This window comes from Danio rerio, chromosome 1, assembly GCF_049306965.1.
Source record: "Danio rerio strain Tuebingen ecotype United States chromosome 1, GRCz12tu, whole genome shotgun sequence".
Taxonomy (NCBI): domain Eukaryota; kingdom Metazoa; phylum Chordata; class Actinopteri; order Cypriniformes; family Danionidae; genus Danio; species Danio rerio.
In genome coordinates this window covers 40,741,471-40,760,000 of record NC_133176.1, presented here as the reverse complement: position 1 = coordinate 40,760,000, position 18,530 = coordinate 40,741,471, and the positions used below count along the sequence as shown (strand labels likewise).

At 36.0% G+C, this 18,530-nt stretch overlaps 1 protein-coding gene across 5 annotated transcripts in view; it reads right to left on the bottom strand.

Annotated features, from left to right (window-relative positions):
* galntl6 (polypeptide N-acetylgalactosaminyltransferase like 6) overlaps positions 1 to 18,530 on the bottom strand; it is a 727,623-nt gene that overhangs the window by 488,625 nt on the left and 220,468 nt on the right. For 2 of the 5 annotated variants that reach the window (XM_073948271.1, XM_073948277.1), the window contains one exon: positions 6,628 to 6,818. The exons of the other annotated variants lie outside the window; for them this stretch is intronic. The gene's annotated coding sequence lies outside the window, so the exon portion shown is untranslated. The remainder of the gene's footprint in view (positions 1 to 6,627; positions 6,819 to 18,530) is intronic. 5 annotated transcript variants of the gene reach the window in all.

Below are 18,530 nucleotides of genomic sequence, written 5' to 3'. Positions count from 1 at the left end.
TAACGTTGAACTTATGTTTAGTCAGATATTAAGTAGTATATATACAACAGTTCTGTTTGGTTCTCGAATCTGACTGACTGATAGCCATGCGATATGCCCATAATAACAGCACTCGTACAGCCTCCTCACCCTTGTGTATTACTCCGCTCACACAGAGTGACAGCAGATCAAAAAACTCACTACAGTTTGACAAATATTACTACTGTTGGACAACATAATGTACTTTTGAGGCTTTTTTAGGCGAGAATGTAGTTGTTTAGATTGCAATTATAAAGTTTATTTATAGTTTAACTTCATATATATAGTGCCTATTAAATATATTTATCATTTTGGAGATACGTAACATCCATCAGTCTGTCATACTGAAGAGAGAAAAGAGTTGATGTTCTCCATCCACAAGATGGCGACAGAGACTGCATAATAAGCCGTTAGAGGAGAAAAACTCTTAGAGGAGAAACTAATTTCAAACTACATAGACATTCTTCGTCGATTTCATTTTTTTGTATGTTGCTGTGCTGTGTTTATTTTATAGTAATTGTAGTGTATTGAGTGTGAGATAGGACTTATATCAGAAATGTATGTATTCTGTGTTGGCCACTCCTTGTATTACCCTAAGTTACTTTTTGGTTGGCCATTTGTTTGTTTCTAATTAATATCCTGTTTTTGTTCCTGCAGATTACTTCAGTAAAAAGAAAGAAAGAAGAAATGCCCGCATGTGTTTAGTGTTCCTTATCGCAAACACAACAGTAACCTGGTAGTGTTTGCTTAGCTTTGACTTTTTCTGGATTAATTATTGTGATATCCCGATTGCGACAGAGAAATACTGGGGAATCTCTGTAGACTGATGTCATGCCATTCAACCTTATAATCTTAAAATGTGAGCAAAATCACCTGTTTTGTCTTCACTTTAGACATTACACTAGAGAATCTTTCAAACACTAGTTCTAAAGTGACGTTGGTGAATTAGGAACAGCTTCTGTTGTTCTGACGTCAGCTGCAGATGTGAATGAATGGCGGAAGAAAGTAATTCCTCATACAAAAAGATTTTGAGACTCTCCTAGTTTGATTTTCTTTTTTATATACACAATTTTGCTGTTGAATTGTTTTAAATGCAATATCACATCCGTGGTCGTGTGATATGGCTGTATATCATTACTGGTGGGAAAGAAAAGTACTCAGTCTGCGGCATCAAGCAAATGCATGCCTCCCACTAGTACAGATATACAGTTATATTGCACTGCTGCTCTTGTGATATTGCTCATATATTAACTAATACAGATATAAACTTATATTTTTAGTCAGATCATTGATGCAAGTTGAGATGATAAAAAAAACTTAATTTGATTCAACTAAAAAATTTGAGGCAGCAATATTTTTCTCTGCAGCTTGAGGGAAAAGTTTAACATATATACACACACACACTCACACACACACACACACACACACACACACACACACACACACACACACACACACACACACACACACACACACACACACACACACACACACACACGTACAATTCCATTGCAATTAACTGAAATATCCCCACAAGTATATGCACGGCCCATTACGACAGCAATTCATTAATTTCTGTGCATCCTACTGAATTCTCACCAGATCTTTAGGCGCATTCCTACATGGACTAAAGCACTTTCACTGGGTGTTTATGGACGCACTTTACAATGACGAACGGTTCTGTGGAGCACATATCCACAGGCTGTGTGATCAATCGATAAGGAGTCCTGCAGTTCCAGAGCCATCAATCTCCACTCAGTGTGTGACTTAAATCAACAAATTGGCTCTGATTCCAGGAGGTAAAATGCTGATGTGGGAGACTCAGCATGTCTCTTTAAACAAGCATCTGTGTGGAGAGAGTGAGAGAAGGAAGCCTCAACAATAAGCAAGAGTATCTCAGCAAGACACAATCGAACAAATAAAAATAACGATGATTATAATTAGTAAGTGTTAATTAATTGAGGCAGATTTCAATTAAGAGATTTGAATTACTAGTTGATAGTAGATTATAATAAATCTGTATGACTTCTTTAGGAAACAAACATTTGTTTTTTCTTTTTCTTTAGAACCATTCAATGACAGACTGGCTTGAACACAATTGTGTTTCAGTAGCCCCTTTCACATAAACAGACTTTTACGGAAAACTACCCACAATTTTCCGGAAAGGTATCATGTGTGAACAGACCCTTTTTGGAAAATACCGGTAACATTGTTCCGGCAATAGTGTGAAAGGGGCTATTTTTTTAACAAAAACAGCTGAAACACCGTCTAAAATGCAGTACAAAAAAAGTCATACAGACTTTTAAGAACTATTTCTTATTCTACCAATTTCTTATAGATTTTATTAATGTGTATTCTTCGCAATAGCATTATGATGACAAAACTACATTGTTTTAAAGACATGCAGTATAGGTGAATTGGGTAAGCAAAATTGCCCAGTGTAAGTGTATGAATGTGAGAGTGTATGGATGTTTCCCAGTACTGGGGTGCAGCTGGAAGGGCATCCACTGCGCAAAACAGATGCTGGATAAGTTGGTGGTTTATTCCACTGTGGTGACCCCTGATGAATAAAGGGACTAAGCCGAAGGAAAATGAATGAATGAATCACTATGAATCAATATTTTATCATTCCTAATTTTATGCACGTCACAATAAACCCACTGGACTGCTTTTTATCATTTCCCATCAGAGATGTTGACAGATATTTATTGAAACCACTTGCTTTACTTTTGTAAAGTGTTTACACAGAATCAACCACAAGTGTCTTGAAAATCTATTTAACAATTATATACAGAATGATACTTTAATGCCACTGCATTATGCAAAAGGGAATGCCTTAAATTCTGTATTTATTCTTTAAACTATCTTCAAACCCTGTCCAATGACAAAAGTGATTTCTTAACATCCTTTCAACAGTTTAGGGGATTTCCCATGAATACTCTTTAGGATGAGCTCTTAAAAAAAAGTAGCATGAAGTGTCAGAAAGCCACGTGTGTTATTCCGGTCACAAAATGCGGTGAAAATTGGTTGTGGTGCTAACATGTTTACACTCGGTGCAATAGTTAGTTCGATACGAACAAACTAAATAAACAAAGAGCACTGGTCGCTCACTTACCAAATCTGTAGAGACAGGACAATCACCAGCAACTAGAACCGCGTCTTTATTAAGAGGAGACTACAAGCGAATCCGGATCTCAGCGTTTGCAGATGAGAACAGCTCTAAGGTAAACAATGTTCCTTCTTAGACACGTAAGTTATTGTTGTCGAGCGTCGCGTACATTGTTAATCCACACGTGACTCTGAGCTCTCACAGAGAGAAAATGAAAACAAAACTGCAGCAAACTATAAAAGCAACACTTCAAGCTAGTTTTGCCAATATAACGTGGTGTCTCTGTCGTCTAAACACTGTGACAGTAATGAATATTAATGAAGTTGCACAATAGAGCGCGCTGATTGGTTTGAACCAAGCCTTACTCATGCATTACTGCAGCACACTCTGAGACGTAATAAGACACACTCTGGTACAGACGTCCAGTCTACACGCTGGAATACACGCTATTATGTCATGACCGTGACGCAGCTTCAAAAATTTGTTTCAAACCGGAAGTACGAATTTGCTTGAAATAAAGCAAAAACAACCAATTTATACTTTTTAGTGAAATATAGGTGTCCTAATAGTGTTTTTAGCAGTGTGGGACACATATACGACTGTCAACAGCTCAAAAAATGTGTTTTGGTGTTTCGTGACCCTTTAGCATGTTTGCAACATTTAAAAAAAAAAAAAAACTTTAACTAATTATTTCTGCATTAGCTTATACCCAGAATGCATATGCAAATCACTATACTTCGGAACAAAAGACTATAAAAACATGCCTCGGGGGATTTCACTTCTCATTGGTTAACTCGGCTCTGGAGGGTGGGTACAAAACCACCCTTATAAAGCTGGTGACTAAGGCTGCACCCTTGAATCCAGTTTAACCCCAGAGAACACTAGGTCCAGAATGAAGAAGAGAATGAAGGTCCCTTCAGGTCCAGGAAGCAGGCATGCACCCTGATAAAAATGGGTAAACCACACAGCTCTAACATTTCCATCGTCAATAACTTTCTTTTATTTCCGTTGAGAGTCTGCTCAAGTTTAGTTTGCCATGAAACCAAAAGTCAACACGTTTGCCACCTCAACTTAAAATCCAGACTTCACCACACTCCTAGCCTTGTGAGGACAAAGAACTGACCACCAGCCAACTACCGGGGAACATTAGCTTATAGAAAGTTCTTCACATCACAGAATGCAACTAACCCCTACAGATTTCATCTGAACTGGTGTAAATGAAGTGTAACCCTAAAGAAAACATAGAAGAAGGGTTAAATTGATTATTTTTGGTTAATTGGGTTTGGTCTTACATAATCCAAGGTTTTTACATCATTACATTCTCTCAAACTCCTATTTTTTTCTCATTTACTCTTTCCTATGAATGCGTGTTTGTTAGGTGTTGGTTTCTGTTCGATTAGTCAAAAAAAAGTTTCATTTTGTATAAAAAAGGTGCATATTTATGAATCTAAAGTCTTAGGGCCCTATCATACACCCGGCGTGGTGTGGCGCAAGGCGCGGCGCAATAGTCTTTTGGTAGTTTCAGCTTGGCGCAAGAGTCGTTTTGAGGCGTTGCGCTACGCTGTTTAAATAGCAAATGCATTAGCGCTCATTTGTGCGCCCATAGGCGTTCTGGTCTAAAAAGGAAGGCGTTCTGAGGCGGACCGCTGGTGCGTTGCTATTTTGAGAAACTATTATAGATTTTTCATTAGGCCAAAACTAACCTGGTCTAAACTCCGGCGCAGAGTTGCACCTCGCTTACGCACTGCTTAATACGCACAAGAGAACAATAGGCAAATATCTTTACATATGAAAAAATTTAAATATTAAGGATATATATAGGATATAATAAGAATAGATATAGAATATAAATATAAAGGATTAAAATATTACAAAACAGATTATTTTCTAGCCTACATAAATATGAAAAAATCACTGCTTTTATGTCTTCTTCATCTCGGGAGGCTTTTTTAGTTCATTCATAACAATTTGCTTTTGTATAATGTTAGTATTATTATTAGCAGTATTATTTATTATATCCATATTTATATTTGTTTTATTAAAAACAAGGTTATAACTCAGGTTTTTGAGCACATTTTGTTATTATTATTCATTTATTCGTTTGCTGGAAATAAGAACTGAATTTAGAAATAGTTTTGAAACTAATATTTGCGCTTAACAAACAAAAGTATTTATTTATAGACTAATTGATGTCTGTGCGTAAAGGTTTCTCTATCCAAGAGCGAAAGTGAAAGTAGTTCCATTATCTCTCATTCTGACGCAGTAGATGCTCTGTTTAACAGTTTTCTGTTAAAAAACTGTCAACTGTTAACTGTTTGCTAGTGAAATGCTCAGTTTTTCCACTTAGACTTACTTTGCGTCCTGTAAATAGCGAATGCGCTCTTGGCGCGACGCAGCTGACTCTTAAAGGGAATGGGAGATGAGACTCTAATTGGTTTATTCTCAAAACACACCTATAACTCATTAAGAAAATGAACTCAACCCTTTTAGACCATGCGCCGCGGCGCAAGGCAGATTTCCCGTCCCTAAATTAGCAAAAACGTGCCCTGACAAGCCCTGAAAGCGTTTGCGCAATGCGTTTTGCGCTCTGTGCATGGATCGTCAAAATAGAGCCCTTAAACTTCAATCTTGTTACCCTGCTTAAACATAAATGGGTTTTTATTTTTAAAAGCAATAGTCATAGTTGAATTCAACTGTCCATTCGAATGATCGCTGTACGATTCAATTGTTCTACTTTAAAGAATTGATTCTTTTGAAGCCCTGTTCAAATTAATCTTCAATTCCCTTTGATCTAAAACTCGCTACACCAAACAAGAACAAACACAGTTTGATCATGAAAGTAAAAATACATAAACTAACATTAACTACTACAACCTTATTGTAAACTGTTTTCAAATGATTAGTTGAATATTTAAGTACTTTTCTTCCATGCACAAGCATACCATACAGTACCTTAAACCCATACAAAAAGTTTCTGGGACAATTACATGTCCCTCGACACCACCTAAAAGTACCCACTGTTCATTTTGTTTAAGCTATAAGTAGTTGGAGATTCCTGCTTCACTCCACTTGCTGTCATAGATGAAGTGCTTGCAGGCACAGTAAAAAATAGTCAGCAAAACAGTCGTCTGAATGTAACCACAGTGTTGTATCGTGATTCTCTGATTTTATGTTCTTCTTCAATGATGGCACAGTTCAAGCACTGCTTGGCAGGAAACAATAAAACTCTGCCTTTCCTAAAAACTTGCCCATTTAAAACAAACCATCTCCTGAATGTTAATTCTCAACGCTGGTAGAATACACAATCAAGCAGTCCTGCTGACATCCTAAACCTTCTTCACTGAATATGTGACTTTCCAATAAGCTGAAGGGCCAGACTGTGGCCTCTCTCTCCACACACACACACACAGTCATCCTTCATCTGCTCTTGTCACTGGATTATAAGAGCCACCAGACTCACATACCTTGCGGTGCCCAGAGAACACAACATGTGTTATTACCTGCCAGCTGTTTGGAAGTGAGGAATTCCCTTATTTCCACAGCATACTGACGGCCCTGTTTAGCATGCAGAGTAAGAGACCATCATTTCGCTTCAAGCTGGAGGTGATGTGTTCCCACTTTCTCAATAAATCATGTAGGTCTGTGAGGGTCTCTTCTCATTGCCTTGGCCTAATGTAATAGATAGAGGGACCTGTAAGATGGAGAGAGAATTTATTTCTGGCTTAAATACAAAATAAACGTAACTAACAGTATTTATGGAGTGCTTCCCAATAAAAGGGAACACCATCTGTAAGGATGTTCCAAATGAAAATGAACACCAGGAATCCTTTATGAAGGGCCCTTTTACAAGTCCGTTATAGGCAAAATGACATCGGCTACTGTAAGGAAGTAAATGTATGGTTCATGGTCATGGAAACCTTCCTATAACCATCTAGAATTTGACTTTGAGCGAAGGAATGAGCTGATCGAATGTGTACCTTGAACACAGGTCACACTGGCTAACCCTAACGCATCTATGAAGACATTTTGGAGAAAATCATTTATTTAAATGTTTTAAAAATTGTTTCCTTAATCTGAGCACTTCAACTTCTTAACTGAACATATGTGAACCCAAAATGGGCACCTATACGAAATGAACCAAATAAAGGAAAGGAATATCTTCAATACAAGTAAAAAAGTCCAACACAACACAGATCAAACTTTACCTGAATAAAGCCTGCACACCATTTTCAATATGGCAAACACTCCCCACACTCAAGACCTTTGTGCCCAAATGTGTCCACATTGGTTTAATTAATGGCTGCAATATGAAATATGGTTGAGGGTTCAACGACAAGCCTAAATATTACTGAATACAACTTAACAGCTAGTAATAAATAAATACATTTAAAAAATTACACATTACACACAATTTTAAAAGATACAAAATAAAATATGGGCAAAGCCGTGGCGCAGTAGGTAGTGCTGTCACCTCACAGCAAGAAGGTCGCTGGGTAGCTGGTTCGAGCCTCGGCTCAGTTGGCGTTTCTGTGTGGAGTTTGCATGTTATCCCTGCATTCGCGTGGGTTTCCTCCGGGTGCTCCGGTTTCCCCCACAGTCCAAAGACATGCGGTACAGGTGAATTGGGTAGGCTAAATTGTCCGTAGTGTATGAGTGTTTGTGTGAATGTGTGTGTGGATGTTTCCCAGAGATGGGTTGCGGCTGAAAGGGCATCCGCTGCGTAAAAACTTGCTGGATAAGTTGGCGGTTCATTCCGCGGTGGCGACCCCGGATTGATGAAGGGACTAAGCCAACAAGAAAATGAATGAATGAATGAACAAAATTAAATATCCTGTTTTTTCAAGTAGTATTCCGTATCCTAGTAGTATTATGTATATCAACATAAATGAACATGTAAATGTTTAATAAACAACTTAGATAAACAAATTAGGAGGTCTGCGTGGGAAGAAAATCTCATATTTAAATTGGATACTACTAAAAGAGAATGATAACAGATAAAAGTGTAGGTTGTGCAAGGATTGTAGGCTAAATTTCAGATTTGTTTGTCCCTTTGTTATGAGACATGAGTGATGCATTTGACAGTTGGAAGTAACATTCACTAGACGTGCACATTCGCATACTATTTAAAATGAAACTATTCAGATGGCACTCTGTGGTGTGGCAGAAATATGAACAGTGTTCTGAGTTGTATGGGCGCTGCGGACAGCTGCCGACTAACAGCGTCGTTGTGCGTACCCTGATATAAATCTATTTTTAGAATTCTAAAATGCACGGTGCTTTGAGGTATTATGACACTGCACCAAGGGCTTTCCTTTCAGTTGTGTCTATGACACATGAAAAAGACATACATCAGACCTGCCTTATGTGGGTTTCCTAACAGTAAACGGATTGTTTTCTGAAGTTTCTAAAAGTCAATGCATCTTCACTTTGCTCTGCTATCATAAAGGTCACTCTGAGGACCGTTATGCAGATGCGTGCACAGACTGTGTGAATAAAATCCATGTGCAGAAAGCATTGGTCATGTATTCAGCATGTGTAACAGTCGTGAGCGCTGGCTGAACCGGTGCTCAATAAGACTGAGAAAATTACCTATATGCTGTGCCAAAATAACATCGGGACTTTGGGATCCCTACATTGTTAGACCACCCACTCCCATTCAAATTACACCAGATTTACCAACTGCCAAGACATTTTATTCAGAAATTTATTCCCAAGCCGCAAGAAATCTGGGGTGCAATTCCGAAAACCATTGTTAGCCAACAGAGGTTGCAAGCTCCGTCGTTACAAACATAGTTCGTTGATTTGGCATTTCCCAAATCTGTCATCCCAATGAACATTCATAAAATGTATCGCAAACTTGTACGCTTGCAACTACACCTCTCGAGTTGTAGTTAAAAGCATAGTTCCTGGCTTCTATTCCTTGTTATCCCCCCTATACCCTATTCATTTAGAACATTCTAACATTTAAACTTGGAATGAACAATAAAGCCATCACTCTTAGGTGTAATTTGCTTTTTAAAGTATTGTTATAGTTCAGTGTTAGCGATCTTCAAATTGACAAATATGTAAATTAATGTAAAAAAAAATTATAGGTGCTATATGTGTAGTTATGTTTAAATTAATATAAAAAATGAAAGCATGTTTTTACCACAACTAATATTAGATTTGTTTTTAAATGCTTGTGCGTATAAGACAATATAATTTGCACAAAAATATATATATGTATATTTTGGAGTTTTCTCTATAGAGTGGTAGTTACTCCCCCTTGTTTAGAACATCAAAATGGATGTATTACGTTATATCTAACACAGTTCAAATGACATATCTGCAACAAAGAAACTACGGGTTTTGGGAAACGTGTCACTACATCTTTCTTTTCCATAACGATGCATCGTACTATGTGTTCATCTGCGAGTTATGTCATTGTTTGGGAAACGCACCACTGGTCGGGCAGACCTCTAGACCAAATATACTGATACATAAGCATGTCTTCCTTCTCAGCTATTCACATTCACATAATTAAATAAAAATGACTTCAAAAATGGCTCAGCTTATATATGTATTTTTTTATCTTAATATTAATTATATAATATCAAATAAACAAGTGTGCCATTTTCTGGATTGTTCATCACACAAGCATCATCCTAATTGTGATATTAATTGTATACAATAGTCTAACAACCAATAACTTAATGCTTGGTTGAGCATTTTTTTATTTGTTCTATTTTTCCAGTAAAAAGAGAACAAAACAAGTGTACATGTAAAAATCAATTCAGTATGTTTTACACAGCAGTCTCCATTATGCTTGCCTCCCCTTTACTTTGTTTACTGTTGGTTACTAGGTTACCAATACTACAGTCAGCCCGTCTAACAACTTGGTAAAAACACACCTCGCATTTGGATTTTTTTTATTTTTATTTTTTTTGCAAACATTGAAAAGATTCAATCATCCATCTAAAAGACAGTCTATTTTTTATCACCAACATTAAAAACAACACATGCTGCCAGTTGAGAAATTATATTTAACAGAAAATATTCCTTAAAATAGTACAGTGCAGCTCTCGTTAGCTTGAGAGAAATTAAAACAGCTATGCAGAGAAATAAAGCACTAAGGATTTATATTGTTACCTTTCTGCTCCTCCTAAGAGCTGAAAATAGAAAAAGAAAACACAACAAAGCCTGCAGAAAATTCAAAACACACACCTTTCAGAATATTCTAAGGCAAACAGTGCAATAGACTGGATAGATTCACGCAAATTAAGTTTCGCACTTGCCAGAAAAGACCATAGCTCAAAGTCATAAAAGAACTTACGAGGGGAGCTCTGAAAAGAAGCATGTAGGAATACCTGACTTTCAAATAAGTGAATGAGGAGGAGGAGAAAGACTTTAGGCGATGCACTGTACAAACATATTCTTGGAGACAGGTTAGGCGAGTAAGATGCTATTCAATGAGTGAGCTGCTTGTGAAATTTCAAAGCCTAGTGGGAAATCATTCCCTCACGGAGCCTTTCTGTAAAAAAACGGTTTAATGTGGTTCTCTGCGTGGCATTTCTGAAGGCCTGTAAAAAGCAACCTCATAGAGAGAAATGTAAAACTTCAGTGTTTGAAGTGAACTTAATGCAGTCTGGAGTTTACAGTCTTTTTAAAAGGTGTGCTTCAACAAACTTTTTCTACAGTTGTTTTCCACAGAGACCGACTTACAGTAAATGTAGGTATATTCTTATGAAGCGCTTTTTTTTTTTTTTTTTAGGGCGCACAAAATAAAAATAAAAAAGTGAAATAAAATAAATAAAGCAATGGTGAATAAAGATATCAATTCATGCTTAAAGCTTATGTTTGAGTTATCCAAATTCGATATTTAACGTTTTTGTTTTACACAGCGAATGCCCTTCCAGCTGCAACCCATCACTGGGAAACATCCATACACACCCATTCACACTCATACACTACGGACAATTGAGCTTACCCAACTCACTTATAGTGCATGTCATTGGACTTGTAGGAAAAACAAGAGCACCCGGAGGAAACCCACGCGAACATGGTGAGAACATGCAAACTCCACACAGAAATGCCAATTGATCCAGCTGAGGCTCGAACCAGCGACCATCTTGCTATGAGGCGATCGTGTTACCCCCTGTGCCACCGTAACGCAATTCTAAAATAATAAAAAAATAAAATAAAATAATAATAATGTTATTATTATTATTATTATTATTATATACTTATTATCAGTTACTGTTGGAATGTATTGTTATAGGCATCACATTAGAGTGTGGGGTCACCACAGCGGAATGAACCACCAACTTATCCAAGTTTTTTTATCTGGAAAACATCCACGCATACATTCACACACACACTCATACACTACAAACAATTTAGCCTACCCAATTCACCTGTACCGCATGTCTTTGGACTGTGGGGGAAACCGGAGCACCCGGAGGAAACCCACGCGAATGCAGGGAGAACATGCAAACTCCACACAGCCAGAGAGCATTCTCCAGTGATCACCAAGAGCTAAATTGCTGGTAATCATAACAATTACTGTGGCATCATTATTTAACAAACAACTAAGTTTAGTTGCTAGAAATAGGCTATAAATGTGCTTTAAAACCCTTTATTTAAAGCTTCACACTACAATGGCTCAGTAAAGCTATATAAAGCCCGATTTAAGATTACTGCATGTGTATTACTATTCCATGACAGTCCGAGCCACAACCAAATTGATATGTTAGCATGGAGCACAAGCCTGGGTTGTCAGTGTAAAAGAAGCCGCCTCCCTCTGTCTTTTATAATAGAAAAGTCCAATTGTAAGACAAGAGGCTGATTTAATTTATGGACTCAGAAGGCAGTCAATTGCAGAACAGAGGTCTGTTTCCAACTGATCTATAAGGGCTTTGCTGCAATGCCACTGTTAATGTTTACATCAGTCATTCTGCTATACAACCACCTTTCAATGTCAATTGCTAACTCATTTTATTAGTCTGGCAAAGTAACACTTCAAATTACTAAAACTAAAAACACTTAAAATTAGCCGTTGTTTCGCAGTGGAAAACAAAGTGTTAGGCATACATGCATAAATAATTAAATCAACTGGCTTAAAAAGATGCCAGTTTTAACAATACCAAACCAGAACACTGCTATCGCTGGAGGTGCGTGGCAAGCTAATAATGATTTAGACCTTTTCCTCAGCCCTGCGCACATGGTTGCCCCAACGGGACGCGCAGCAGCTGTAATTAGATGATGTTACCGTCAGTGTCACTGCCCAGGTTAATGAGTACCTCTATTTACCATTAATATGGCTACCTGTTCTCAGCCCACAGGCTAACGTTGCACATTTAGCTAATTACAGAATCTGGTAACACACACCTTGACCTAAATCGCATAGCCATTTCTGTTTCGCAAGTTAGTAGATTTTAAAGAAGCTTTTATAAGATCTTAAGTATTGTATTCTTGATACTATAAAAGTTTTAACATGTGCTAACACACCTGCTAATAGTGTATTAGTTTAGCTGTTATGTTATGTTGTTGTGCAGATTGTAATAAATATCAATAAAATGTATTTGAATAATAAAGCAGCATTCTATATCTAAAAAATAAACACAAAATTAGAAGCATCTGTTTGAAAATTGTGGCAAATATAAAACTTTACCTCTGACACATCTAAAGCTAAGCTCCATTCTGTCTTGTTAAAACAAGGTGTGTTCCTTCATCTCGACATGTAATTTTGTCAGTTGAATGAAGTCTAACTGAAAGGATGAGTTGTTTTCATGAACAACATGTTTGTTTTCTTGACATGAGAATGTGAGGCATTTCAGAGGGGATGAAAGGGGAAAAATAACTCTGTTTTACAGAGAGACAACACTGAACCAATAACAATACTGTATAGCGAACTAGCGATTTAATTAAATAGCAAAGTCAACATGTTAAATAGCGTTACTATTGTAAAATATACAGCCATTTCAACATATAAACTGTTATTAAAATCGCAAAGGAAAGTAGGAATTGTGAAGTAAACTTTTGAAGTTGTGGGAATTCCGAGAAAATTACAAATATATTAACTACCGGTCAAAAATTAGGGGTCAGTTTATTAATAAATGTATTTTTAAATTAAATTATTTTGTTCATCAAGAATATTAAATTCTTATTAAATATGTATGTATTACTTATCCCATGTTATTTTAAAATAAATTATTACTTGAGTCATTATTGCTTGTATTACTAATACCATTAATAATAATATTATTAATAACAACAATACTAATTAATATTAGAGTGATTTCTGAAGGATCATGTGACTCTGAATACTGGAATAATGAAGCCGAAAATTCATTATTAATATAATAAATTAATCAATTAAATTATAAACTATTTTTGAACAGCTTTTATAGCACAATAACATTTCACAATTTTACAATTGGCATTGAATTTTTGATTAAATAAACGCAGCCTTGGTGAGCAGGATAAGCTTATTTTAAAACATTTAAAAATCATACTGACCCTAAAGTTTGGACCGATCGTGTATATGATATATTTACGAGATAAGACATAAGGTAACTATGCAAGATAAAAGTCACAGTATGATGTGAAAATGAATTTTAAAAATCAGCTATTCTGAACAATAAAGTTGCAATTGAGAAAAATAATTCAATTACGAGAAATAAAGATCATATATATTGCAACAAAACACAATCAGGAGACTAAGTAACTTTCCAAAATATAGATGTGTGAGATGCTGTAAAAAGCAAACCTGTGATCTGGAGAATTACAATAGCCATACTTTCTGCTGCTTTGATTGTCAAAATACATAATTTTAAGGCACTGCACTGTAAGAAACTTAGAAAGAAATGTATTTGTGATCATATTTAATAATATAATAGTCATAGACCATCACTTATTATGAAGAAAAAAAATACACACCTCAGGTAATATTGATATTCAAATTTATTAAATTTACTAAAGCCAGTAATTCCATCTAAGGTAGTTGAAAATTTTCTTCAATTCAAGACAATGTTATACAGCTTGTAAGATTTAAAATTGTTATATTGATAAAATCAACAATGCAGTGCAGGCAACATATTTCTCTGTGGGTGTTTCCATGTTTGTGTGAGTGTGTTATTGACACTAACACCAACAGCTGAGACTTAATGCTTTGTCCAGTGGAAATGTGGCTTACAGAGTGTGTGTGTATGTGTGTGTGTGTGTGTGTGTGTGTGTGTGTGTGTGTGTGTGTGTGTGTGTGTGTGTGTGTGTGGGAAAGAGAGAGAGAGAGAGAGAAAGAGAGAGAGAGAGAGAGAGAGAGAGAGAGAGAGAGAGAGAGAAAAGGAGTGTGTACTTTTAGTAAAAAAAACTATCTAGTTGCATATAGTCATTTTACTGTAGTTTAATATGTTTATTTGCCTCAATGTCTTTGGTTCTTTTTCCTGCTGCAGGCTGTAAAGTGTATACAAACTTAAAACATTTAGCGTAGTGATAACATAAGATATTAAGTCACTTTGAAGATATAACTCCTGGAGCTATTTTGAACAAGCAATTGCAACAACGAATAAAATATAAAAACAAATTGCAAAAAATACAATTGGAAGACAAATTACACAATATTTTACAAGGTATAAATATAACAGATAAAGTAAGTTATTTTTCACTTTGCAAGTTACCGTTTACAGAGGCTGGTTAGCATGAAGAGTTTTATTTGAAGTTAACTTGGCCGAGAAGGTGCTTTAAAAATGTTTTCCTTTCCAGAGTGCTGCATCTTATTTTGTTTTTGTTTTTTTTTAACAAATGCCAACTGTCATTTATTATTGGTGAATTTGACGTCAACATGACATCAAAAAACACATAAAATTTCTAATCAATTGGATGTCAACTAATTCAAAATGACATGACAAAATGACATCAAATTGAGATTTAATATTGGCGTCAAAAACATCACAAATCGATTACATAACAGTCCTGATATTGAGCATTACTGTTGTGTTTTTGATGCCAGTGTTGGATGTCAATTTGAAAAAAACATCAATGTAGTTTACATGCATTAGGGATACAAAATCTAATGTTAAATTGTAATCGAAGCTTTCAAATTAATAAAATTTTTTTATTATACATAGTTTATATTATATAAAAAAATGCTTCGTTTTTAGACACAATTATGTGTTTTATGTGAGAGGCCCCTTAAAATGTTGAAGCAGTCTAACTTTTTTTCTGAAAAACTTAAACTTAAATTTAAAATGAAATTAAATGCTACAGACCTAGAAATCCTTCATAATTAAAGTGTTTGTTTTATCAACCTGATACCCGTTAACACAAGGGGCCCTATCATACACCCGGCACAATGTGGCGCAAGGCATGGCGCAATACTTGTTTGCTAGTTTCAGCTTGGCGCAAGAGTCATTTTGACAAAAAATTGTTAACAAACTAAATTAATTATTTATAGGCTAATTGATGTCTGTGCGTAAAGGTTTCCCTATCCAGGAGCGAAAGTGGAAGTAGATCCATTATCTCTCATTCTTGCGTGGTAGACTCTGATTGGTTTATTCTCAAAACACACCTAAAACTCATTAAGAAAATAAACTCAACACTTTTAGAACATGCGCCACGGCGCAAAGCGGATTTTCCCGTCCTTAAATTAGCAAATATGGATTCTGACATGCCCTGAAAGTGCTTGTGCCCTGCGCTTTCCGTTTTGCATATGGACCATCAAAATAGAGCCCAAGGTCTTACTCAAAAAACTTGCATCAAGCAGAATCTAAAGCGTTCCTGTCCACTAAAATTTAAATGCGAGAGATTGGAAACACAAGCTTGTATAAAACAGATTAAAAAAATGTTGGCTTCATTTTCAATTTCCAAGATTGACATACTATGCTATTCACATCTAGGGAAGAAGTGTAAAATCTATAGTTCATGGTGTAACATCAAGACTGAATCAAGGTTATAATAGTTTGGGACTTTTCCTTAGTTTGAGCTTTTTTTATTTGTTTTCAAATTCAGTTAGTTTTAATTAGTTTTTAGAAGCAGATTTACTAGATTTTATTAGTTTTTATGTTTTGATAATGCTTGGTTTTAGTTTAGCTTTTATTCGTTGCAGTGGTAGTTTAAGATTCTTTCTTTCTTTCTTTCTTTTTTTTCCTAAATAAGGATTTCTGTTAGGTGCAAGACTCACAAAAAAAAAAAAAAAAAAAAAAAAAACCAACCAAAGATAATTTTTTTTTAAACATGCATTCAGAAAACACATGACCACTATCTACCCATCCTCAAATTCAAATACAGCGGCCCACAATATAGCAGCCTTAAAATATGTGTGCAATGCTGCTTCAGAGCATGGGAATGTCAGATCTTTAACGCAAACCAGGGGCCTCATGTACAAAGACTTGCGTGGAAATCATACTAAAACATTTAGATTTAATTACATTTACAGTTTTGTGCGTACGCAGAAAAAAATTCAGATGTATGAAACACTGCATACGCCGAATCCCACGCATATTCTTTTGTACATCCGAATGAACGTGAAACTGAGCGCAACATGCACGAGCACAAAACCCCTCCCTGCCCCCTACACCGTAAGAATATGCTAATGACTGTACTTTGGCAAAACCCAACGAAAAAGCAACGACAAAAGCAAGCAAAAAAGGAAACTTTGAACAGATTGTGAATTGGAGGTGCTGCTTTCGGAGGTAGACCGGAGAAAAGCAATGTTATTTGCAAGTTTGTTCTCCGGAATTAACAAGAAAAGAAAAAATAGAGTGGGAGAGTTTAGCTGATGCGGTTAACACAGTTGGGTCTGAACATTGCACTGAGTGAATTAAAAAAGAAAAGTGTGATTTATAGGTGTAAAATGTTGCAGTACCCTTAACAGTCTCAGTGGCACAGCTCGTAAAATGCATGTCAACACGTTTTGACATGTTTGAGCATGAACTCGGTTCGAATCCAGCGTCTGATGAACTCTTTCTTCTTTTTTCCCCCACTACATATCAGATTTTGCCAACTATTTATCACAAGAAAGACAAGTAGGAATCATTAATAAGTTTGTGCATCATATTTTATTTGCACATTTATTGAATGGAAATGTTTCTGATTCACGCATGCTAATTCATCTTCAGATAGTGTCTTTATAGCACTGTGTGTGCAGTAGATCAGATTAGATGTGCAGTATGCAGCTCAGATTACATTGGGAAAACAGGCGACCGCTGCAAATTGTGCTTTAAGGTTTAGCTGGTCAACTGTATGGTATGGAAACCTTATATATCTGCAAGATGAACCCATCTAATACAGCTGCCATTGCAAGGCTCAGACACTTTGTAGAGTGCAATTTAACACAACTGCCTCTAGGAGTCACCAATGGAAATAAAACAGACGCGCACAAAAAATGTGCGTACGCCAGCTATAAAGCTGGTGTGGAGCTGCGCATATTCCCACTTTCATTTCATCGTTAGTGAATCCAACCGTGAGCGATTCAGAGCGTGAAACCTGGCGCACGCAAAGTTTTTGTGCGTACGTAGCGTTGATACATGAGGCCCCAGATCTTTTGTTACAATCATACCATGTTAGGACTCAACATACCAAATGTAGTCAGCAATCGTAAGCTAAAACTGAAAATTCTCTTACAATTCTTACTTTGTTTTGTTTTGCAACCCAACTGAAGTACGATTTTTTTTTTTTTTTTTTAAATTCCATTATGTTTTTCGCCTTATCTAATTATCTAAGGTCCTTATGTAAGCCCTTGGTGCACAAGCACTGCAATTGTTCAAGTTAAGTCCAGAAACAGCAGGCTGATCTCAGTGCACTGTTCTAATAACTGAATAACTTAGTATTTATTGTTTTTTTTTTTTTTTTTCAAGTCAGAAGGTGGTATTAGACGTTAAAAAAGTAAGTCATTTGTGGATAAGTGCTTACTGGACACGCAAATCGTTCAAAATGATTCAGTTCGATTTGGTGAGCTAGTTCAACCAGTTCACTTAGAAGATCCGGTTAAAAAGAATGATTCTTTCACGATGACAAAAATAGAAATAAAACCCATTATTGGGTACAAATGAATAATTTTAAGTCTTTGTATTTTATGTTGTCACCATGCTGTTGTCATGTCTACTTGTTTTTGTTGTGCTACAGCAAGGACTGACTGGAAGAGGACCGGCTTGATGAGACCAATCGCATCACAGACTCTAAGGTGCCATACATACATTTTTAGTTGGTTAGTTTCTATTTTTTTTTCTTTTTTTTTTTTTTTACTTCAGTCAACAGAAATTACTTTAAGTTTTAGTTTTCGTTTTTCGCTTTTTTTACATTAATTATAAAAACCTTGGACTGAATTAAGTATAAAAGTTTTAAATGCAGACAAAGACATACGGTGTGTTTATTATCTGCATTTTTTATTTTTAACAATTAGAGACACGCCAAGAGTTTAACATCAGAG